Genomic DNA, 24,881 nt, shown 5'->3' on the forward strand with positions numbered 1-24,881 from the left:
TGTTCTCTTACAAGCCACCTCCCAAATTAATTGTCTACATTTCTTTTGGCTGTATAAATAATTTTGAACTATGTAAGCTCTTCTAAGAACCATAGTATAATGTAAAAACATCAAATAAACAATCCTACTAATAGAGAGACTGAGATAGGAGCATGATTTCAAGACCATTATGTTGTACACAGTAACACACTGTCATGTACAAACAAGCAGAAAGTGTATATGGATTGTACAATATTGGACCTATTTCTCCAACTACCAAATTAGAGAGACCACTGGATGACAGCCACCAAATTTCTAATTCCTCATATTTTTTTATCTCAATTGATTAGGATATGTTGGTAATATTAATTCTCATATTGAGAGATATTATGGAAAAGTGATTGTTACTTCCTGTTATTTTTGTTGTTAAAAGTGGAATTATGTTTGTGTGGATTTGTTGAAAGGTTACTTTCTTGCTTCTTCTAGGGTGTAGTTTTGCTCCTTAAGTTTATGTTTTCCATCTATTATCCTTTGTAGGGCTGGATTTATGGAAAGATAATATATAAATTTGTCATGGTTTTGTCATGGGCTATCTTGTTTTCTCCATCTATGGTAATTGAGAGTTTTGCTGGGTATAGTAGCCTGGGCTGGCATTTGTGTTCTCTTAGGGACTATATGACATCTACCCAGGATCTTCTAGCTTTCATAGTCTCTGGTGAGAAGTCTGGTGTAATTCTGATGTCTGCCTTGATATGTTACTTGACTTTTTTCCCTTACTTCTTTTAAAATTCTTTCTTTGTTTAGTGCATTTGGTGTTTTGATTATTATGTGAAGGGAGGAATTTCTTTTCTGGTCCAGTCTATTTGGAGTTCTGTAGGCTTCTTATATGTTCAGGGGCATCTCTTTCTTTAGGTTAGGGAAGTTTTCTTCTCTAATTTTGTTGAAGATATTTACTGGCCCTTTAAGTTGGGAGTCTTCACTCTCTTCTATACCTATTATCCTTAGGTTTGGTCTTCTTATTGTGTCCTGGATTTCCTGGATGTTTTGGGTTAGGAACTTTTTACTTTTTGCATTTTCTTTGACTATTGTGTCAATGTTTTCTATGGTATCTTCTGCCCCTGATATTCTCTCTTCTATTTCTTGTATTCTGTTGGTGATGACTCCTGATCTCTTTCCTGGGTTTTCTAACTCCAGGGCTGTCTCCTTTGTGATTTCTTTATTGTTTCTAGTTTCATTTTTAGATCCTGGATGTTTTTGTTCATTTTCTTCACCTGTTTGATCGTGTTTTCCTGTAGTTCTTTAAGGGTTTTTTGTGTTTCCTCTTTAAGGGCTTCTACCTGTTTACCTGTGTTCTCCTGTATTTCTTCAAGGGAGTTACTTATGTTCTTCTTAAAACCCTTTATCATCATTATGAGAAGTGATTTTATTTTATTTTATTTTAGGGGAGAGCGCGAATGCAGTCCCCCACTACCACAAATTATGCAGTCGAGCTTCCCGAATTTGGGGAAATCGCAGGGGTCAGCACATCCAGAGTGCAATGGATAAGCCTCGCCCTGGGAAAACCACCTTCGTGATCATGATACCTCCCCTGCCAGGTAAGTATGAGATGTGATTTTAGATCTGAATCTTCCTTTTCAGTGTGATGGTGTGACAGGACTTGCTATGATGGGAGAATTGGGTTCTGATGTTGCCAAGCAAGTAAGCTTGGTTTCTGTTGCTTATGTTCTTGCCTCCTGCCATCTGGTTATCTCTTGTGCTACCTGCCCTGGCTAAAATCTAACTGGAGCCTGTCCTTCCTGTGATCCTGGTTGTGTCAGAACTCCTCAGAGTCAAGCTGTCTCTGTGATCCTGTGATTCTGGGATCCTGGGCATGTTAGGTCACCTGGGAGCAAAGCAACTCTTATAAAAACAATTTTTTTAAAATTGTGGCTTACTTAGAGTTTCAGAGGTTAAGCTATTATTATCATGGCAGGGAGCTGGGCAGCATGCAAGCAGACATGGTGCTGGAGAAGCAGCTGAGAGTTCTACATCTGGACCTGCAGGCAGCAGGAGAAGAGAGACAGTGGTCCTTATGTGGGATGTTAGACACAGCCATACAAAGTCCACCTACAGTGACACACTTCCTTCCACAAGACCACATCACAATCATTTCAAATAGTGCCACTTTCTGATGACCAAGTGTTTAATTCTATGAGCCTTTGAGTGCCATCTTATTCAAACCACCTCACTGACCAGATAACAACAGATGCTTAATATATGTTATTTGTTGGACTGTGAAAGGTAGTGTGGTTAGCTCCCTGGTTGAGCTAAGGCTAGAAGCCCTGGAGACCCTGAAGGGACAGAGAAGCTCTGGGGCACCAGGCCCCTGTCACTAGCTGCAGCCTCCCATAGATTTGTGGCCATCAGTCATGTAAGGGCAATGCCCCAAGCCCCTCCACATGTAGAGGATGTGACCTGTGGTCAAGTAGGCTCAAGACAGAGATCTCCATTTTAATGAGGTACCTAAAGACCTAGAGGGCTTAGCTAATAAGCTTTCCTTCCCAGACATTCCTCCTTGCAAAAGGTATCTAACCTCAGGCCCACCCTGAGAACGAGAACGGGGTATGGTTTTACACATCCATTTTCTGCCATGACAATAGATGCTTTAAAACCATGGACTGCCTCTTTTCCTTTCAGATCCACAGTGGGGAGCCATGGAGAAGGCCTTTGCCTATAGAGTGACTGTCTAGTCTCTCTTAGAAGGCCTCTCAGTGCACCCAGCCAGGACCACCAACAAGCTCAAGCCTCCACCTGTCCAGCCAAGGACATTCCTTTTCCCCATGGTCCCTAGCTAGATCCAGCCCGCAGGCCCAGATTCTGTTCTCAGCTCTTCTGAGACTTCCAGCAGTGCCTGGATGTCCAAGAACCTGCTATGCCCCAGCCTCCTCGCAGGCCTGGGGACCCCTGGGCTCCCGCTGTCCCGAGCCTCAACCTGCCCTTTCCCACCCCTGGAGTGGTGTCCAGGGGCTGCCCTACAGCCCAACACCCAACAGACAACTGGGTTGGGTAAGCGCAGTTAACTCCCATGTTCCCCCTCCCGGAGCGGCCGTGCCCTGTGACTGAGTAGACTCGGGACCCCATAACCCTACAATCATTTGTTTTTATCAGTTTGTATAACCATTTCTTGACTAGGGGACATTTAGGTGGCATTCATCCTTTTCCCACTATAAGCACAGCAGTATTTTGTATAAATATTGTCTATTGAGTGAGGAAGAGCACCATTCCAAACAGGATTTGGGGGATGCTTTCTAGAAGATGCCAGGTACCTCACTTTCTTTGCATTGATTCCTGGAAGTGGGGATATTAGGCTAAAGTATGTGAATTCCCCTCTGACTACAGTCACACAGACTGGTCTGGGGTCAAGTATTCAGGAGAGAAGCAATGATTATATCCGGTAACCTCTCACATTCAGAAAGGAGATAGTGGGAAGCTAAGAATTATTAATGTGAGCGTGAAAGGCTACATCCCAAACTTCATGGTGAAAAAAAACAGGACTAGGTTGCCATAGATCCTTTTAACTATGAATTCGAGGGACTCCCGCTTTATTTGAAAAAGCTATCTCACATGGACTCTCCCCTAGGAGAACAAGATGCCCTTAGAAACTCACCCTCATTTCTCTTCTATACTAAGTTAAGCCCCAGTTGTCCCCAATTGCTCAAGCTGTCCCCAGAAAGAACTTTGTCCACCTAGGAATGTGCATAGAACAAAGTTGAAAAATTGATTCATCAGCAATGTTCTAAAGAGTAGTCTTTTTCACATTAGGTCCCTGGGAAAGAATTCTTTCCAGAGCCTTCTATAGACCCCATTCTGTAGGAGCAAAATCAGGAGCAAACCTGCAAGAGCTCTTCAGCACCCAAAACTGGCAAATAGAGGAAGAGTTGGCAGTGCAGAAGTAGCCTAGGCGCAGAGGAGCAGATCTAGAGGGGCAACAACATGGATCAGGAGAAGCAGGAAAAATTTTCTTAGGTGCCACTGTGAATAGAGAAGAAAAGGGCTCCATGCCAAGGAGGACACCGGGATGCTCTCTGGAAGATGCCAGGTCTGGCTCCTTTGGACACCGAGAGCTAAATGTTTAGTATGTTCATATTTATAAATGCATGAAGCATTTATAAATCCATGAAGGATTTTAATTTTAAGTACCCTTTCTAAAACCAAGATAATTTTAGACTAATTTCCTTGAATTAAAATGTTAAACCTCAGGCTGTATTAGATCTAAGACCATCTAACTTTATAGCCAGATTTTCTCCCTCACCCCTCTTTCGTTCTCCCTTTCTTTCTGTCTTGAGTAGAGCAACTATAAAAGAAAGCATTTAATTGGGGCTGGCTTACAATTTCAAAGGTTTAGTCCATTGTCATCGTGGCAGGAAGCATGGTGGCACTCAGGCAGACTTGGTGCTAGAGAAGTAGCTGAGAATTCTGGATCTGCAGCAGGAAGAGAGAGACACTGGCTCTGGCTTGGGCTTTTCAAACCTCCAAACCCATCCCCAGTGACACACTTCTTCCCACAAGCCATACCTCCTCCAACAAGGCCACACCTCCTAATCCTTTTCATGTAGTGTCTCTTCCTGATGGCTAACCATTTAGTCATATGAGCCTATAGGGGTCATTCTTATTCAGAGTACCACACTACCCAATTTTTGTCTTTTTGGTTTGATTTGGGTTTTTTGTTTGTTTGTTTGTTTGTTTGTTTGTTTTTCCCTGAGACAGAGTTTATCTGTGTAGCCCTGGCTGTCCTGGAACTTACTCTGTAGACCAGGCTGGCCTCGAATTCAGAAATCCGCCTGCCTCTGCCTCCTAAGTGCTGGGATTCAAGGTATGTGCCATCACTGCCAAGCTTGGGTTTTTTGTTGTTGATGTTGTTTTCTTTGTGTGTTTGTTTTGTTTTGTTTTTTGCCAATTTTTGTTTTTGTTTTTGTTTTTGTTTTCAATTTGTTTTTGAAAACAGGATTTTTCTGTGCAGTCTTGGAACTTGCTCTGTAGACCAGACTGACCTCAAACTCAGAGTCACCTGCCTTTGCATCCTGAGTTCTGGAATTAAAGGCATGGGCCACCACTACCAGCTACAACACCCAAGTTGTGGACGAGGGAAGTATAGCAATAGGCGAGATAAATTCCTGGGGGTGTAGCAATTGTTTTCCCTAAGTTCCACAGAAAACCAACTGTGGAGGGAAAATGATTTATGTGGATTTAAACCATGCTTTTGCCTGAGGAGACTCCTAGATGGAGAGAAGGAGACAGAGCATTCCCCTAAGATAAGGCCATTTCAGAGTAGACAAGATGGTTTAGCAAGTTAAAGAAATCTGATGCCAAATTTTTTACCAGAATCTGAACCCTGGGACTGGACCCATGTAGTAGAGAAAGAGAACTGACTCCAGCCAGGTTACTCTGTGGCCTCCATATGTGCACACATGTGCACACACACACACAAGCTCAAGGGGGCTGTAATGAAGGTTTTTTTAAATTTTTTTTAAGTGGCCAGTGCACTCTAGTTTAAAGAAGAAGGACATTTCAAATAGGATGCAATAGCTAGAGAGTACCTGGAATATTCAATATTGAGCTGGGGAGTCAGGGGATATGCTTATGTACCATATGACTATTGTTACCTTAACATTTGAGAACAAAAAGCAACATGCTGGAGAAGTGGCTCAGTAGTCTAAGGCACTTGCCACTCTTCCAGAGGACCCAAGTTTGGTTCCTAACACCTACTTCAGGTGGCTCACAACCAGCTGTAACTCCAACTCTAGAGGGTCTGACACTTTGTTTTGGAACCCGAGGGCACCTGCACTTAGGTCTTTCTCTCTCTGTGTGTCTCTGGGTGTCTCTGTGTCTCTGTCTCTGTCTCTCTCTCTCTCTCTCTTTCTCTCTCTCTCTCTCTCTCTCTCTCACACACACACACACACACACACACACACACCTCTTTAAAATGTTTTTAAAAAACAAACTAACCAACAACTGACCCTGGTTGCTTTTGACACTGAGCTCCACACACAAAGCAATCATAACTGGTGACAGTGCTGGATGTTCAGGTCAGGGCCTGAAAGCCAGCTGAAGGAGACAGAATTGCTTTTGAAGATCTCGTTCTATTTATCTTGCACTGCTCTGTGCCTAGCACAGCTTTTCATGCATAGCTGATACTCAAAAACATTTGTTGAGCCAAAATGATTGTCTAACATCTGTACAAACACAACAAGGATAGGGGCTGGGGGACATGAAAATACTTAACAAAGCTTGTGTGCTTGAGAGGACATTGCTTAAGTGGAAGAGTGACTGTTAAACGTGGAAGAGAGGAAGATGTGGCTGGCGTGCCCCATACCAGATCTCTTGATGAGATCACAACAAACTGTGCTGATTCTCAGTGCAAAGTAATGCGAACCAGATGAGGCCCAGTGCATTTACAGGAAAGGCAGGATTGCTTAGGAAAGATAATTTGAGGTTATCATGTTATCCATTTATACATTCATCTTGGGAATGAACATTGTACTTAGGGTTACTCCTGGTCCCTCAGTGAGGTAGAACCAGCTTGGATGCTATGGAGTGACTGTACTCTTCAACTGTCTGCTTCCCATATGGCACTAATGAATTGTTAAAATCATGGTGGAACGCCTTCAGAGGAAGTACTTTCAAAATAAGACAGTATGTGATTTGAAGACAGAACAAAGACATCTAGATACACAGATGCAAAAGGTATGCAAAGGACAAGGTGCCATTTTAAAAGCCTAGTTCTTATAAACATTTCTCAGGCTCACTGTTTCTCAGAAATAAAAGCTAGTAAAACTTTTGGTTTTACCCAACCAACCTAGGGCCCCATGCTTACTTACTAAGCATTCACTCTACTACTGAGCTAAATCCTCAGCCTCAAAATGTGCCTTTTGGTCTACACCTTGCTAAAGATCAAACACAGGACCCAGTACACACTAGGGAAGTGGTTGAACACTTTTGTATTGAACCTACCTCTATGTCATCTTTAGGCGCTTTTAGGGAGAGACTCCTATGCAGCAGACAGCTAAAACTAATTGAATATAATTGTGATTGTACAGCGAAGGATGTACAGCTGTAGAGAAATCAGAGGCTATCTATGTAAAGGCCAGGTTGAGTGTGTATTCTTTCAGAGAAATGTACTGAAAGGAACCTTATAGCAGCCAAAAATAAAAGCCATAGATGACTGGAAGAAGCCCAAGCAAAGCTATCGGGCACTATAAACACCAAGAAAAATTCCCTCTAAGGAGTGAATTTTAGTGAATTAAAATGAGCTTTGTAATATTTTCCACAGAGGTGCTTTCTTTTGCCGTTTAGCAGTGGAGAGCTTTAGAGAATTCTGCGCTGACACGGCTATGTCTGAGTTTAATGATCCAGAAAAACATAAAACCACCCAGAAGCTTTATGAGTCTATGAGTTTGGAGTAAGACTCTCATGCCTGTGCCCCCTACATCAAGTATGGACCACATGAACTCACCATGAGCAAGGCATCTGACCTCAGTGCTAGAAAACTGTCAGGGCACAGGGCACAGCTTTCTCCCAGGTTTGGCTTTGAGCACTGAAGGCATTAGTTTCTCCCATCTGCCTGTGGAAGCCTGTCCACCTGCTAGTAATTTTTTATTATCTAAACGAAGACTCCCGAGACTCGTATTTTTTTAAAAACTAAAATATTTTTTTAACTTTATTTCTACTCTAAAAGTACTACTCATTCGGGAACTTACTATATAAATACAAAAAGTAAACATAGATTGAAAAAGAAATCACTCAGTATATCAACATCAAATCATCGGTATTTAAAAACAATTTTACATTACCTATTTATTGGTGTGCAGATGTGTGCAAATGAGTTCATGCCATGGCAGGTATATAGAGGTCAGAGGACATCGTGCAGGGGTCAGTTCTTTCCACCAAGGAGGAAGTAGACTTTGGTCAGGCTTAGTGCCGGGCACCTTGACCCTCTGCACTATTTCCCAGCTCAATGCCTAGTATTTTAAACTGTGCTTCTTTTAGAACTTTCTTTATACATACTGCCCCTTCCCCTGACTACTTTATAAATTGTTTTCTATGTCAATTTTCCCACTTGACATTGCATCACTTAATCGGTGTTGCATAAAGACTAGTCCAATGGCTGTATTTTATATCCTAACTAGTAAGGTCCCTATAGTAAAACATATGTATTGGTTTCTAATTTCTCACTGTTGTCTTAATTTATTTACTCTTAAGCTCTTTACAAATTTGTCAAAATATTTCACTTGAAAGATTAAGAAATGAAGCTATTGCTTTAATTGGTACAGTGGCTTTGTATGTTGAGTCCTCTTGGTCTGTTCAGAGTACAGTCTATCTGGGCTGAATCCTGACTCCACAGTTGGATGGAAGCAGGTTCTCAGTGCTAGTATGAATCTTGTGGCACTGCCTGCTCCCTTGCAAGATAACTAAAAAATAAACACAATACTCAGATGAAAATAAGTTGGGAGGGAGGCTAAGCTTAGGTATTTCCCAATGATTTATACTTTTTATATTAAATTCCAAATTTCAGAAAAAAAAAAAACACAAAAGTCTCAATTGTTTGGAGGCCTTCCTGCCTTACTGGTGCTTGGTTAGGAGGTCCTAGAGCTCCATCCTTGGTACCTGTAGGACCTCAGCATACCAGGGCTCTTTGAATTGTCTTTTTGAACTAAAGATAATCACAGACTTTTCTCAGGGTCCATAGCTACATTATTCTGCTTGCTTTGTCTAGTGCACAACATGTAGTAAGCTTCTCAAAATGATAAATTATAGCCACTGCTGTTATTTTTTAAAGGCTATGACAAGGACTGAAGAGATGGCTCAGTTGTGAAGAACACTTGCTATCCTTGGAGAAGAGCAGAATTAGTTCCCAGCACCTACATCATATAGCTTACAACCTCGTGTAACTCCAGCTCCTGCGAATCCAGCTCTTTTCTAGCTTCAAGGGCACCTATACACACATGTCAGTCTTCACACAAACACATACACATAATTTTTTTTAAATAACACAATATTTTTAAAGATTTTTAAAAAAGCACAAGAGAGATTGCTCAGTGCTTAAGAACACTGGTTGTTCCTGCAGAGAGCCAGGGTTCAACTCCCAGCACCCATGTAGTGGTTCACAACCGCTGAAACTCCAGTTCTAGGAGATTCAACACTTTTTGTCTGGCTTCCTCGCCCACCAGGCATGTGTGCAGTGCACATATATACCCATACCCAAAACATCCATACATATAAAATAGAAATATTCTTTTAAAAAAATGTAAAAGCTATGTGTACTGGACGGTTTTGTGTGTCAACTTGACACAGGCTAGAGTTATCACAGAGAAGGGAGCTTCAGTTGGGGAAGTGCTTCCTTGAGATCCAGCTGTGGGGCATTTTCTCAATTAGTGATCAAGGGGGGTAGGGCCCCTTGTGGGTGGTGCCATCCCTGGGCTGGAAGTTCTATAAGAGAGCAGGCTGAGCAAGCCATGAGAAGCAAGCCAGCAAGGAACATCACTCCATGGCCTCTGCATCAGCTCCTGTTTCCTGACCTGCTTGGGTTCCAGTCCTGACTTCCTTTGTGATAAACAGCAATGTGGAAGTGTAAGCTGGATAAACCCTTTCCTCCCCAACTTGCTTCTTGGTCATAATGTTTGTGCAGGAATAGAAACCCTGACTAAGACACTATGGCAGGGTCAGCAATGTAACTCAGCAATTGAAAATGCTTAGCTTGCCAAGCTTGAGGACCTGAGACTGGTCCCCAGAACCTACATGGTGAAAGAAGAGTTCTGACTCCAGCAAGTTGTCTTCTGACCTCTATACACAATCTGTGATCGCCATCCCTGGAGACAAAATAAAGAAACAAATGTGATGATAATGATAATGTTATGACAGCTTGTATTCTCAAATACCAGAAAAGTATAACTGGACTTAACATAATATCTCCTCTTGGCTTGCTTTCATTCAGGGGGAGCAGAGGCTTCCTGTTTCTGTATTTTTTTTTTTTATAAATGAGGCCTCAATCTCAATGAGTATACATACCTTTCCTTGCTAAAAGAACTGAGCCTTTCCCTGTAAAATGTGACTTAATCAGTTAATCTCACGTATGCTTTGTTGGTCTTCATCTGCTATTTTGTGAGCATGAAATGCCCAGTCTTCACAGGGCTAAGTACTAAGAAATGTAGCATCTCTCCAAAACTGAAACCCTTACCTAAAGCCATTTGGCCCTGGGTGATAAATTTAATGAGAATTTCACCTTTTTTTTTTTTTTTTGACGGCTCTTGGTTCTACATAATCTATGTAATTGTAAGATGTCTATTACTCTTTTGGGTATCCTATGATAAAAGCATGAATGGGCAAGAGAGGTACCATCTGCAGGTCAGGGTGGCGTGCGCCCTCAGAAGTCACAGGCAGAAGGGTTATGACTATGAGGCTACCCTGTACAACACAATGAGTTAAAAGCCAGTCTAGACTACATACTGAGATCTTGCCTCAAGAAAAAGGAAAGTGTGTAGGCAGCCGCTCGGATGATCGAATCCAAGACGCTGGAGGCGGCAGCGAGAGACGATTCCACTGCGCATGCAGGTGCCCCTCCCGAGCGGGCTCATGCAAATTAGGTGTCTCCCAAGCGGGTATATGCTAACCAATCATGCGCCAAACCCGAGCAGGTGCTTGCTACCAAACCCTTTCCAAGCAGGTGTATGCTAATGAGGGGATTGCCAGGGAACCAATCGAAGAGAACCACGAGAGCTCAGACTTGGGTATATAAGAGGCGCTCTCCAGGCAGTCAGGGCCATTCCACACCACCCTACAGAAGATAGAGCAGCGGCCATTCCACGCCACTCCACCGAAGCAAGAGCAGCGGCAAGAGCAGCAGCGACTAGGCAGAAGCAGGAGCAGCGGCAACTAGCAAGAGCAGCGGCAAGAGCAGCGGCAACTAGCAAGAGCAGGGGCCACCGCCCATTTCACAGAAGTGGGAAGAGCACCTAGAAGCAAGAAGTGCGATTCCACGGAGGCGGGAGGAACTGCGGCGCCTGGGAGGCGGGAGGAGGCAGTGACACCAAGAAGAGCCGTAACACCTAAAAGAGCCGTAACACTTGGGTACCTAAAAGAGCTGTTAACACAAAAGAAAATTCCTGAGTAAACCATTGAGAGAAGTCTCGGTGTTCTGTTGTCATTGCGGCCAGCCAGCAAAGGTGCTGTACAAAAGTGCAGGCCACTGCATGTTTCTAAGCAGGAGACGTGGTGTCCCCAAAGCCTCTGAGATCATTTTTCCCTCACTGCAGTAGCTGGACCTTCATGTGTGCATCCTAAACCAATCACTGCAACCACACCACAGATTCCACGCAGAAAGCATGTCACACACTACTCGGGACTCACCTGCTCCCCTGAGAGGGATTGGATTCCGCTGATCCAAATGCCAGCAGAGAATGGGGGGAGTGGCCAGAAGAGGAAACTGGCTCAGAAATTACTTTGACTAAGGTGGTGCTGGGAAGGATATGTTACTCAGCTCACATACACACTTCTGACCCTCACCTTCCCCTGGGTCAACCAGAAGTCTATCCACCTTGCAGTTTCTTTATTTTAACCAAACGTCTGAAAAGTATCCAACACAAGCTGACCTAATGTAGTTGCTCAGAAATTTTATTCAACCACGTTTTTTAATCTTTTCAATTTAATTTCTCTTCCATAAGGTGCTTGTCTAAGTATTGGCTGCACTTCATATTCGTACCGTTTTTTCCTGAGTTTATTTCAAATTTGATCCGGGCAAGAAGAGTTTTGTAGTTTTTGTAGTCAAGTACACTGTACCTTTAAATTTTTCTTCCAACAGCTTTCCGCTTAGAAAGCACCCTCAGCCTCTTTCACTGAGACCTGGTTACAAAGCCACCCTATTTGCTTCTAGCCTTCTAGGATGCAGTGTGTTTCATTCTTTATCAGGGAGATCAGAGTATTGACTGAAAGATGCAGATCTAGTCTTTCCTAAACAGGAAGCCACTCACTTCCACATCTATCACTTAATGACGCTTTGCCTCATTAACTGTGGTACCTTCTTAACAAGAAAGAGATCATTGTCCTGTGAAAGCTGGGACAACCAACAAGGAAAATCTCTTCTCCAAAAGCCAGAGGAATAGGGAAGAAGCACCCATGCCACCCAACCAAATCCATAAACCTAAGGCTGGACAACTGTACACAATTCAATGTCTATGGCCAGCTATTTACATCCTCAGGTGTTCCTTGAGATGGCTTTCCACAGTTCCTTCATATTCAGTTCTGTGCTGCTGATGAAGATGGCTGGAGGTGTGCTCATTCTTTCTGAAGCACCTAATGGAGAGCTTTGAGAATAGCAAACTGGAGTTGCCACATGGCTGCTCCATGATTCCGTTCACATCGCCATCCTTTAAAAAAATTTTTTTTAAAAAAGCTCTGTGTCCCATACAAATCCACATGCCATTTTTCATTTCGTGTGCCCTACCATTAGCACACCATGGGATCGGTTTGTAGTTATTTCTGTTCCCGCTACTCCTCAGCTCCAGCCAAATAAGATTATTTGTTAATCCTTAAACATGGTGTATACTTTCTCGCCTCCACATCTTTTTAATACCATTCGCTGAACTGGTAAGCACTCAGTCGCCACATTCTAACCACAGGGTCTGGCATTTTGTAAATAATCTAATGGTTAAGCAAAAAAGACATTTCAAGCCAGTGGAACATTATGTAATGACCAAAATGGACAAAAGAAGCAAGGAAGAAGAAAAAAAGAAATGTACACTAAAATAAATGTAAATAAGTTAGTAACTAGCTAGCCCGTGGTGGTGCATGCTTTTAATTCCAGCACGCATGAGGCAGAGGCAGGCAGATCTCTTAAGTTTGAGGGTAGCCTGGTCTACAGAGCTAGTTCCAGGACAGCCAAGGCTACACAGAGAAACTCTGTTTTGAAAAACAAAACAAACAAACAAACAACAACAAAAGAACAGTTTAATTGTGGCAAGGGTAAGGCCTGTACATCCTTGAGATTTGGCTTTGCTAAAACTTTGTTTTTCTGTCTTTTTCTTCCTCTTTCCTCTTTTTTTTTAAATTATTTTTTTAACATATCAGATTGGACCTGACCTCCATGTTCTCATAAAATCTTGACCTGTGACAGAGGGCATATCGGCCCTTAATCCCTAACTGCAGCCCGGGGGCTAGGCTGTCCCTGCCCCCAAGGCTCTTCTAGAATGCAGACACTCTGGTTACCTGCTATCTTTTGGTTCTTCCCTCCCTCTTCTCCCTCCTCCTTATCACCTCCTCTCCCCTCCCCTCACATGCTTAGGGTCATGTCCACTCTGAAATTTCCCAGATGTACAGCTGTACAGATAGTTGTTAACCTTCATCTGGTTGTTGGGACCTCTGCTCGCTCCAGTAGTAGCCCTGCTTGCTCTGGTCAATCCCACTTGCTCTGACCCAAAGATTTATTTATTATTATATATAAGTACACTGTAGCTGTCTTCAGACACACCAAAAGAAGGTGTCAGATCTCCTTACAGGTGGTTGTAAGCCACCATGTGGTTGCTGGGATTTGAACTCAGGACCTTCAGAAGAGCAGTTGGTGCTTTTAACCACTGAGCCATCTCACCAGCTCCTCTTCTTTCCTCTTTTACCACCATTGTTGTTTCTAGTTTTCTTTCTTCACAGACAGAGCTGCGAGGTATCCTTTGGTGTTGGAGGTGAGGGATGACTTTCTAAGCCAGCCATAAAACTGCAAAAGTCTTCAGAAGAGACTTTGGGTTGAGTTGAGCCCACTGATGGTGGTCACTGGATTGGCCAGTGTGAGACCTAGAGCAAGAGCTTGTCTCTATCATCAGGAAGGAGGATAGTGGGGCTGACAGCATCTTTAGAATCATGTGATTTGAACAGAGAAGAGATGTATATATGTACACATATATGTATGCCTGGGTGAGAGAGGGGTGAAGGAGGGAGGGGGAGAAGGGAGGAGGGAAGGAAGGGAGGAGGAAGAGAGAAAAGGAGGGAGAGAGAAGAGAAAAGAGAAAGGAGAAAAGAGAGAGAGGGAGAACAAGATTTGGGAAAGGAAGAAAAGAAAATGGCCATGGTACAGAGCACACAAAACACAACCATCATGGTAACCAGTTGTTGTTCAAGGCCATCTATGATGCATGCCAACAACATAACATCATCAGTATCCCATAAGCCTTACCTTGTGTGTGAAACTGAGAGAGGAGCGGAGTGCAATTGACTTTAAGGGTGAGCAAATGGAAAAGTTAGGGCTCTCCTGGATGCCTTCTGCTGTCCCTAAATCAGGAAGTAGGATCTGTGCTGATGAGGAGAGAGGCGTGAAGGGTGAAGAAGCTTGGCATTCACTCCTCTCCTCTCTCGGATTCCACCAGACTCCCATTCTACTTACACTTTATCCACAGACTACAAGGCCCCAGGGTCCCCCACTGCCTGCCTTGCTGATGCAACATCTGCAGTTGAAAGCTTGAGTGAACCTGGCAGCTGCTCACGTGCTAAGGAAGTTGTGCCCTACATTAGGAAAAGTGAATAGACAGTGAGATTCCTCGTGTTTCTTCACACATTTGTACCTCTTTCCTCTTCAGCATGTGATCCTGACTCCTGCTTTAATGGCAGTAGAATCTGTGCAGCAGAGTTTCCCTTTGCTCATCTGCAGTCACCTACACTCCCTCCATCTTCTTCTCTCCATTTCACAGGGAACAATGGCCCTTCTCTGCTCTGGGACAGCTTTGTGATAGGGTCCATCATTACTATTTTGTCTCCTGTATTTTCAATCATCCCTCATTTCATCCTGAGACAATATTTGCTAACTTATAAATTGGTCGCTTATAGTATTTTCTTGTAAATGTTTATGGAGTAAATAAATGAAGAGTTTGTGGATGAATGGTAAATGCACCAGCCCAAAAGGATAGTTGCATCATAATAGTATGTTTCCATTTGAGATACTTTGAAGACTATCTTAAATTATAAACACTCAAATATATAACTTTCAATAAATACTTGAAGATAATATCAATTTATAGAAGAAATACCTGGTTGTGGTTTGTGGTGTTTTTGTTTTTACGTGGTTGGAATTGAACGTGGGGTCTTATGTGCTGGGAAAGTACTCTACCATTGAGCTATCTACCAACCTTACATAACAAATATCTAAATCCTATGGTTGCCATACTCTGAGGGCTGCAGATACAGTTACTAACACTAATAAGTCATCTGACCTAATGAGACTGATACTGTAGGTGAAGATCAGGAAATCACCTAGTAATAAGGAAATAAGAAACTTTCAAATAGCGGAAGAGACTATGAGGGAACCAAATGTAGTAAGGAATAGGAAGTAGCATGTTTGAGAGAAATCGGAAGCTCAGGCTTGTGTGGCAAGAACATAAGACCATGGAAGATGGGCTGAAGAAATAGGTCAGTTGTTAAAAGCACTGACTACTCTTCCAGAGGACTCAGGTTCGATCCCTGCCACTCACATGGCAGCTGACAACTGTCTGTAACTTTAGTCCCAGAAGATCTGACACCCTTTTCTGGCCTCCATGGGCACTGTGTGCATGTAATACATGTATATTTGGGTAAAATGTCCATATACACAAAATAATAAAATGAAATGATTTGTTTTAAAAGACCATGAAGAATAGTTAGGTGTAAGGAAAGGAAAACAGGAGCCAGACCATGACATGGCTCATAGACATTGATCCCAGGGCCTTGCTAGAGCTAATCCTATCTCTACGTCACCACTAAACTATCCCCCAAGCCCAGTGTGAACAGTCTTCAGTGTCAGGACACAGTCCAAGACTGGAGTAGTGTGAGAATTCTGAATGTTTGTGAGAAAACTCCAGGCAAAGAAGGCATGAATTTTATGACCTCGGCTCCTCCATAATGCAGAATTATTCTTGGAATGTGATTTCATACTCCTCCCAGTGGATAAGAACAAGTTTACTTCAGCTGTTGATATGCATATACCTCTATGGAAAATCATGTTTTGCCACTTGAGACTTGTCCTTATGATTGTACACTTTACTCAGGTGACTTCTCTTAACTCTCAGATTATAAATTGTTGGATGCTCTGAATAAACTTGGCTATTGCGTGAGACTTTAGTCTGCCTCATTTTTTAGGCCCTGGAAGGCCTAGGTTCACACAGCCAACTAAAGTGGTAAATACTTCAACATCTTTGGATATAACAGCATGGATATAAGGAGCCATCTAGTCTGGATATCTATTTAGGAGTAGATTATTTTTAGTTGGTGGTTTGAATGAGAATGGCTCCCAAAGTTCTATATATTTGAATGTTTAATTTCCAGTGAACTATTTAGGAAGGATTAGGAGGTATATATAGCCTTGTTGGAGAAGGTGTCACTGGAGTGGGCTTAAGGTTTCAAAAGGCCACACCAGGCCTAGTCTCTCTATCTGCCTGCTGCTTATAATTAAGATGTAAGCTCTCAGCTATCCAGTGCCTGTCTGCTGCCATGTTTCCCGCCATGATGGTCATAGACTAGCCTCTGAAACTGTAAGCAAGCCCGTAATAAAATCCTTTTTTGAATATGTTCCCTTGGTCATGGTATGTCTTCACAGCAGTAAAACAGTGACTAGGACGGTTAGAAAGCCCAGTGAGAACACACTGAGATTATTGCTAAGCAACTTTCCAGGCTCAGGATGTATTGCCATCTATTAGCACTGTATGGAAGTTTTAGCTCATCCACCTCCTCACAATATGTGGTACTGGTCACACTTTTAATTTTAGCCATTTTGTGATGTGCAGCAGAATCTCATTGTGGCTTCCATCTTACCTTCCCTGGTGTTTAATAACCATTGACATCTTTAAAAACTTCTAATTAATTGTGTTTGGGGATATATATATATATATATATATATATAAATCTAAAGTCAGCTTTTAGGCAGGTGATTGAAATGATTAACCATTTAAATAAATCTCTTTCAAGTTGCTCTGTGGAGAATTGGCTGTGTGGAACATGACAGAAGCCAAGAGAGCATTTAGAAGACTGGTATTGGCCCCAGCAGGAGAAAGAGGGGGCGGCGGCTTGGACTGTGGTAAAGGAATTAAAGAGAAGCAAAGGGACTAAGAGCATTTTAGAGGAAGCCTACCGAGAATACCCACCGACTGGCTGTGGGAGAGAAGAGGAGGAATCAAAGATGATCTGACCAGGCAAATCAATGGTGTGTTACGATCACCACTACGTTGAAACCCCAGAGCGGGTTCATTGAGTTAGCAGGGAAGTAATCGGAGAAGAGAGATGAGGCTGAATCACACCCTAGCAAACTGTGCCAAGCCCAAAATAAAACATAAAAAATAAATTCTAGTCACAAACTGTGTTCAAAGAAACCACCGGGCTCTCAGAAAACCACAATGGCTTTGACTAACTTCCCTACCTCCCAAATGAGCTCGGTGGCCGGCTGCAGATCCGCCGGCAGAACTAACATGATTTCCTTTAGTGCGGATGGTGCTATGTTTTGTTTTGTCTTGTTGTCCTTCTTCAAAGAATAAATATGTCTCTACACAAAGAAATGAAAAATCCAAAAATTTAAAATTAGATTAGTTTGGAAATTACTGGCATTTTTCTTCTCGTGTGAGGTCACTCTGCCCTTGCAGGCCAGTGCTGGGCAAGTGACACATTTCTTCCCCAGCCCACACTTGCTTATTTTCATGCATTGCAAAGCAAAATTTCCCACATTTCAAACATGTAGCCCACATGGTAAATACTTTAATCCTCATTTAAAACTTTGACTCTTTTTGTACTTTGAATTGTGTTATTATATAAAAGGTAGCATGCCAGAGGGCTGGTTTACTGGGGCATTTCTATATAGGAAACAAAATTCCGCCCTTGCAGAAATAATAAGCTGACTCTTCAAGTTGCTCCAGTGTTCGACTGCCCGCTGTGCTGGTTTGTATAGTGCTTTTCAGTTCTCAAACCAGTGATAACACTACATAAAAGAACTCCATAGTTAATAACAGCTTACTATAGATAGTCCCAGTGCAAAACACCAATCCCATGAGCTATGCACTATTATTATCTCTATTGGACATATCAGAAAACCAACTTCAGTAGCTGGCCCAGGATCACTTGACTGGGAAGCATCAGGGTCAAGATCAAAACCAAGGTTTATCTCAAACTGAAAACTGAAGCTCTTAATGGTTTCCTAGCCAAAAGAGGGCAGGGTAAAATTAAGTGTGTGTTCAAGAGCCAGGCCCTCAGCCGACTTGCTGTGTGGCCTTGGGTAGTTTCCTCCGGGAACTTCCAAAGTCAGTTTAGACTAGGGCTTTCCTTCCTGTCGTGGTACCTCTCTCATTGAGTAGTATAAGAATTAATTGGAATTAATTAATTAGAAACATGGCTACATTCTGCTCTGAAAATGTCATCTACCACTGTGTGCAAGTTGCTTTGTTGCAATATAACCCACATCCTGTACATCTGCAGAATTACAATTAGCCATTGCTAATTTACTCTCTTTTTTTCTACATCTCCAGGCTTTGTGCAAGGCAGTACTGGGGCAAGTGACACATTCCTTTTCCCATCCCACGCTTTGCTTATTTACATGCATTGCAAAGCAAAATTTCTACATTTCAAACCTGTAGCCCACATGGTAAATACTTACCTTAGTGCCCTGCCACTGAGCCATATACCCCAGCCCAGTTTCAGAAAACCTTTGTGATAGCTAGTCGTAGTTGTCAGTTTAACACAACTGGGAAGAGAGAACCTCAGCTGAGGAATCACCTTTACCAGACCACATGGGATATGTCTGTGGAGCATTTTGTCGATTGTTATAGTAAAGCCCAGCCCACAGTGGGTGGTGCCATACCTGGCCTAATTAGCCTGGACTTTATGAGAAAGCTAGATGATCAAGCCAGCAAGCAGCAGTCACCCATGGCCTCTGCTTTAATTCCTGCTTTCATGTTTGTGTTGTGCAACTTTATGTCAACTTGATACAATCTAAAATCAGCTGAGAGGAGGGAACCTCAACTGAGAAAATGCCTCCATAAGACTGGCCTATAGGCAAGCCTGTAAGCATTATCCCAAAGAGAGATTAGTGTGGAGGGTCCAGTCCATTGTGGGTGGTGCCTTCTCCTGGCTGGAGGTCTTGAGTCCTGTACGAAAGCAGGCTGAGCAAGTCATAGGGAGCAAGCCAGTAAGCACTCCTCCATGGCCTCTGCATCAGCTCTTGCCTCCGGGTTCCTGCACTGCTTTTGATGGTGAACTGTTACGTGGAGCTGGGAATGAAATAAACCCTTTACTTCACGAGTTTCTCTTGGGCATGGGGTTTCATTGCAGCAACAGTAACCCTAGCTAAGATGGGTTGCTGCCTTACGCTCCTCCCTGAGTTCCCTTAGATGATGGACTCTAACCTGGAAGCAGAGATAAACCCTTTCCTCCCCAATGCTTTGGCTAATGGCATTTTTCCACAGGAACCAGAACCAAGCTTGAACAATTTCCTTAGTCCAGAAAAAGAAACCTAGTGTCTACTAACACTCTCTTCCTTACCCCAACCCTCTCATACATGCCCATTGGCTTTCATGTCTTTTACAATCTCTAGATATTTGACATCTGTGGAATCATGTGACATGGTACCTATTGTCGTAGACTCATCTGACCTAACATTTCCAAGTTCATCCATATTGTAGCGTATAGTAATATTTCGTTTCTTTTATTGTTGTTTACATTTGGCTTTTGTTCGGGGTGGAGTTATTTGTTGGTTAGTTTTTTATTTTGAAACTGAGTCTATGTATCCCTGGCTGGCCTTGAAACTCGCTATGTAGAGGAAGTTGGCCTGGAACTTGCAACAATTCTGCCGCCTCTGCCTCCTGAGTCCTGGAATTACAGCTATATACCATCACATTAGACTTCGACATTTCATTTCTCTTTATTGCCAAATAACATTGCATTGTGGAGGCCTACCACAACCTATTTGTTCATTCATCAGTCAATGAATATGGAAGTGTTTCCAATTTTGACTATTATTAACAAGACACTATGAACACTTGTGTATAGCTTTGTGTGTGGACACATGCATATGTTTCCTTTGGGAATGCAACCAGGAATGTGTAGAATCACATCTCTTACTTGTCACAGCCTCCCTCTAAATCTCTGGATGTGTAGAAGCACGATTCTCACATATAAATACATTCCTTAGTGTTCATCTTCCAAATGACCTAATAAGGAAAATAGCTTCCTATCTCACATCACAAATAAGACTGGGAGATTAGCCTGTTTGTGCCCACAAGCTTCTCAGGGCCTTTTCAAATGTAATCCTCAACTTTCTTGTCAGGCCCGCTTGCCAATAAAAAAAAAAAGTCTTGCTTAGATCCCACAGGAGGGCCAAATATTTTGCCCTCTGCTTCCATGGTGTTCTGGGAAATGTTTGTTCATAGCCCATGTGACTTTCTACTCTGCTTATCTCAACCCACTAGACAAGCTAGTCAGACCAGGACATGCGGCTGGGTGTATTAAGATAAATAAATAAATAAATAAATAAATAAATAAATAAATAAATAGGGGCTTACGGGGATAAAGGCACTAGCTCACTAGCTGAGTAAGCCTGCAGCCCTGAGTTTGCTGCCCAGAATCTAGTGCACAGACAGCAGAAGTAGTGGTGCACATCTGTAGTCCCAGGATTCCCAACTGTTAGATGGGAGGTAGGATCAGGAGAATTACACAGAAGCTCTCAGCCCAACTAGCTGGAACACACCTTTAGCACAGCCGCAGAAACAAGAGAGACACCCCTTAACATCGTAAAGGACGGAAGGCAACTTCTGAAAGCTGCCCTCTGACTACCAAGGCACTCACCGTGGCAGCAGCACCCACATTTTGTTTTGTCTTAATTAAAGGTAAAAGGGAGACTGGAACCTGGTCCAGGTATAGCCTAGGAAAGCCACATACCTAAGACTTGTAAACATTTTCAGTCACACCATGTAGACTCCATCTTCATGGTCAAAATAAAAGAGTCAGATAGTAATTATGCAGACTGGTAAATAGTCTTCATTTTGAGGGCCAGGGTTTGGAGCCTAAGGACTTTTCTTTGCCATGTTCTATTACTACATTCTGCAATGTTCTATTGCTACATCCCCAGTCCAATTCTTTACTTTTCAAAATCACTCAGCACCAACTTTATGTTATGATTGAGTTTCTCCAGAGAGTGACCTCAAGGAGCCACAATGATACCAAGGATGGCTTTAATGATTTACAAGACACATTTTAAACTTACATTTCTTATTTATGCCCAACTATATTATAATGGAATGAGTATGGCAAAATTTGTAAAACCCGTGATATTGAGTTTTTTATTTTCAAATTTGTATTCATTTTATTTTTATGTGCATGAATGTTTTGCCTCATTATATATGAGTACCACATATGTGCCTGATGCACATGAAGGTCAGAAGAGGGCTCCAACCTCCTAGAACTGAAGTTATGGATATCTTCATATCTTATTTTTAGGAGTAGACTAAATGTCCCTTTCTTTTCAATTAAGATGATTCAAAATATGTACCAAGTAAATAAGAATGCAGATGGAACATAGATATAGGGAATATTATATCCATAGTATAAAATCATTCAAGTTTTGTTTCACTATTTAAAGATGTTGTAAAATATCAAAAGCTGTAAGCACAAAGTGTATGTTACAGAGTTATAAAGCAGTGTTGTCTCCACCATGACAAGGCATGTGAAGAAGCAGGGATACTGTAATTCAGTTTGCAGCACATCTAGGGTGGCTTTGAGGCCCTGTATTTCAAAGAAGCATGCAGGGAATGTTGACACTGCTGAGCCCAAGCCACGCTGGTGGTATCAACATTTAAATCATAAGTGTAGTTTAAAGTACTAATATACTATTAACTTAACAGTATAAGGTGATAGCAGTACTAGGTACTAGCTTTTGAGTTCTTTAGTGAGTTCTAGAAGGGTACTTTTCCAGTGGTTATTTATTATCTCTGTCTTTCTGTCCTTCTCTATGTCTCTCTCTCTTCCTGTATGTATGACTATATGCCTGTCTGTCTGTCTGTCTGTCTGTCTACGTCCCTGGAGGCTACAAGAGGGTGTCAGATCCCCATGAGCTGGAGTTACAGGCAGTAGTAAGCCACCAAGTTTGATGCTGGGAACCAAACTCTTGGTCCTCTCCAAGAGCAGCAAGTGCTTAGAACCCACTGAGCCACCTTCCAGTCCCTCGTCCAGGTAGACATTAAACTTATTGCTATTCACAGAAATTTTGAGAAAAAGAATCCCACTTTAATAAAATCAAAATTACTAATAGTTCAACTTCTCATCACAATTCTCTGGCTTCTCCATACACTAAGACACACAACAGAGCAGAAGTGGTATTATCTGGACTTTTATTCCCATTACTACTTTTGATATATATATATACATGCATGTATATATATATATCAAAAGTGCCAAGCAGTCACGCCAGAGGCCCTGAAAGATCGCCTTTGCGTGGGCCAGTGCAGGTTCTCAGCATGTGCTCTGTTCCCATGTCCTGTCTGTGACCTCATTGTGAGACAGAAAATAATCTGGTCCAGGGATCAAAGCCTGAAATATATTCTCATTTACCCACATTCAAAACAAAGCAACTCCGGGCAAAGGATGCATTTCTATCCCATGGTTAGGATGAAGAAAAAAAAAATACAAAACTTAAAGCCAATCTGGAACAACAATATATTCTTAAGGATGATACCAATTATCAGTGATTAAAAAATAAACACTCATGCATATTTATGTACATAAACTCACAGTCCATAGTCATATGTATACAGATGTTAGCATTTATAACAGATTCAGGCTGCCTACAAGGGAATTAAAATGCAAACACTACTAGTTTGCTTCCACATGTGCACTACTTCACCTTTATATGGTTCTTGTTTTTGTAAAAATTTCAGTTTCTAGTTAATCATAAAGCCAAAACAAACAAACAAACAAACCCAAAACCAACAAAATAAAATAAAGATGATGGGGAATCTTCTGTTCCAGTCTCAGGGTGACAGGCTCCTTCACCTGGTTGAACTGCAGATTTCAAAAAACCTAACTAAACAGGGCTCCATCTGCCTGCTCAGTTGGATCTGTTTTGTTTTGCTTAATGGGGGAAATGCCCATATAATCTGTGTATCTGGCATCCCTTGAAAAATCAGGCCTGGCAACACTGGGCACAGATTTCTGCTTTAGCTGCAGTTTCTAGCCCCCGAGGACAGCTCTCCCTGCCGACTTCCCCAGCAGGCTTCACTCAGCCTGTCTGGCCCTAGAGGCTAGCGTTTAGAATCGCTCATTTATAAGTAGGGTTTGTGAACAGCCAACATTCACTGTCCTCATTACTATCCCGGGGAAAATCTGGCCAAGTAAGTACACTGGAACACTTGAAAAGCAGTTTCCTCTCAGCGAAGTGAAAGCAGCTGGCTCACACAGCTTGGCTCATTGGGTTTGTGGGAGCTGGGTGTACCCTCATTTAAAGACTTCACATGGCTCAGATGTGCAAGCGACAAATCCGCTGTGTCCACTCCACTTCCCAAACTGTGCAGCTGGTCTTTAGTTGGTAGCCTCTTGGCTCATTCCCTGGGAGACTCGTTTCAAACACTAAGAGAGAGAGAGACACCCGTGGTGGTCCAGTTTGCTAGACCAGTCTTCTGTCCAGATTGCTAGTGGTTAGAGCCGAAGATCTCCTGAGCCAAAAGGGTCAGAACAATGAATGAGACTTACGGCAAGGAGAGATGTTATCTAGAGAATCAAGTTATGCCTTATAAAATAATAGATTCTTTCTCATGTTAGAGGTGAGGAACATCCCAGCCATCTGAGCTTTTATTTATTCAATAAATATTTATTAGACACCAACTTTGTGTTATTCATTGTGATGCAGTAATGACTAGGCTTGACCCCTGCCCTGGAGAAGTTCATAGGGGAGGGAATTATCTGCATACTTATAATTCCACAGCAATGTGGGAAGTGACTGGCACCAGCTTAGCGGTGGAAGGAGTTAAAGACCAGGGCTAGGAGACTCTACAATATTCCCACCTGATTCCATTTTCTGCCTTGAAACATACAAAAACAGATTTTTTAAATGTTCTATCATCCAGCCCCCGCCCCAGAAAAACCTACCCACACCAAGAAGAGGTATCACAGGCAAGTGGGAGCCCCTAGGGAATCCCCAGAGCTTATGATATCAGCGTTGGGTGGGCACGCCCATCTTGAGCTCTGTTGGATGCAGAGGAGCCACTGCTACTCAGCTAGAAACTAGAATTGTTTTAAGTATGTATTTTTAAAAGTTAGAATTCAAAAACAGTTTAAAACCCAATATGGGTAAACAAAAACAATTGTAGGTAGGTTTTTGGGATGTAGGGGTTGGGGGGGAGTCCCCAGACTATGATCTCCAGAGGACCCACTTCCCAGCTCCATAATGTTTTAAAATAAACTCTCACTAGAAAGTTAAGTTCCTTAGGATTTAACAGCTCTTATGTTTTGGGAAATTGAATACATTGTAAACGAACACATTTTTAAAAAGTAATCTTCTTAAAGACACAGGCGATTGAGATACAATTTGTCTCTTCTGAATCTAATTCTTAATGATTAAGAATCTCCAAACTCTGACTTTAAATCGCCACCCTTCCCTGGCACTTGTCATTTACTTCCAGACTGGCTTTGCTGCCGTGCCCCCTTCCACGGCCTGCAAAGGCTTCCTTTTCTGTTACTCACAGGTGTCCCGTTTTGCCCTGCCCGGATTGAGCCAACCACATGAAAGAGTTTGGATTTTCCATCTCTCTGCTCTCCATGCCTCTTCCTTTTTATCCGGCTGCAGCTGAAGAGAAACACATGAGCCGAGAGTGTACAGCCTCCCTGGCTTTGGGGTTTCGTTCCTTTTCTTTTCTTTTCTCTTCTTTTCTTTTCTTTTCTTTTCTTTT

General features: G+C 42.4%; 1 non-coding gene across 1 annotated transcript; it reads right to left on the reverse strand.

Moving 5' to 3' along the window:
* Positions 1-1,418: 1,418 nt before the first annotated feature.
* On the reverse strand, positions 1,419-1,582 carry LOC116094622. The gene has a single exon (XR_004120240.1). It is a non-coding gene; the product is annotated as a U1 spliceosomal RNA (small nuclear RNA).
* Positions 1,583-24,881: the final 23,299 nt, after the last annotated feature.

This window comes from Mastomys coucha, unplaced genomic scaffold (genome assembly GCF_008632895.1).
Source record: "Mastomys coucha isolate ucsf_1 unplaced genomic scaffold, UCSF_Mcou_1 pScaffold16, whole genome shotgun sequence".
Lineage (NCBI taxonomy): Eukaryota > Metazoa > Chordata > Mammalia > Rodentia > Muridae > Mastomys > Mastomys coucha.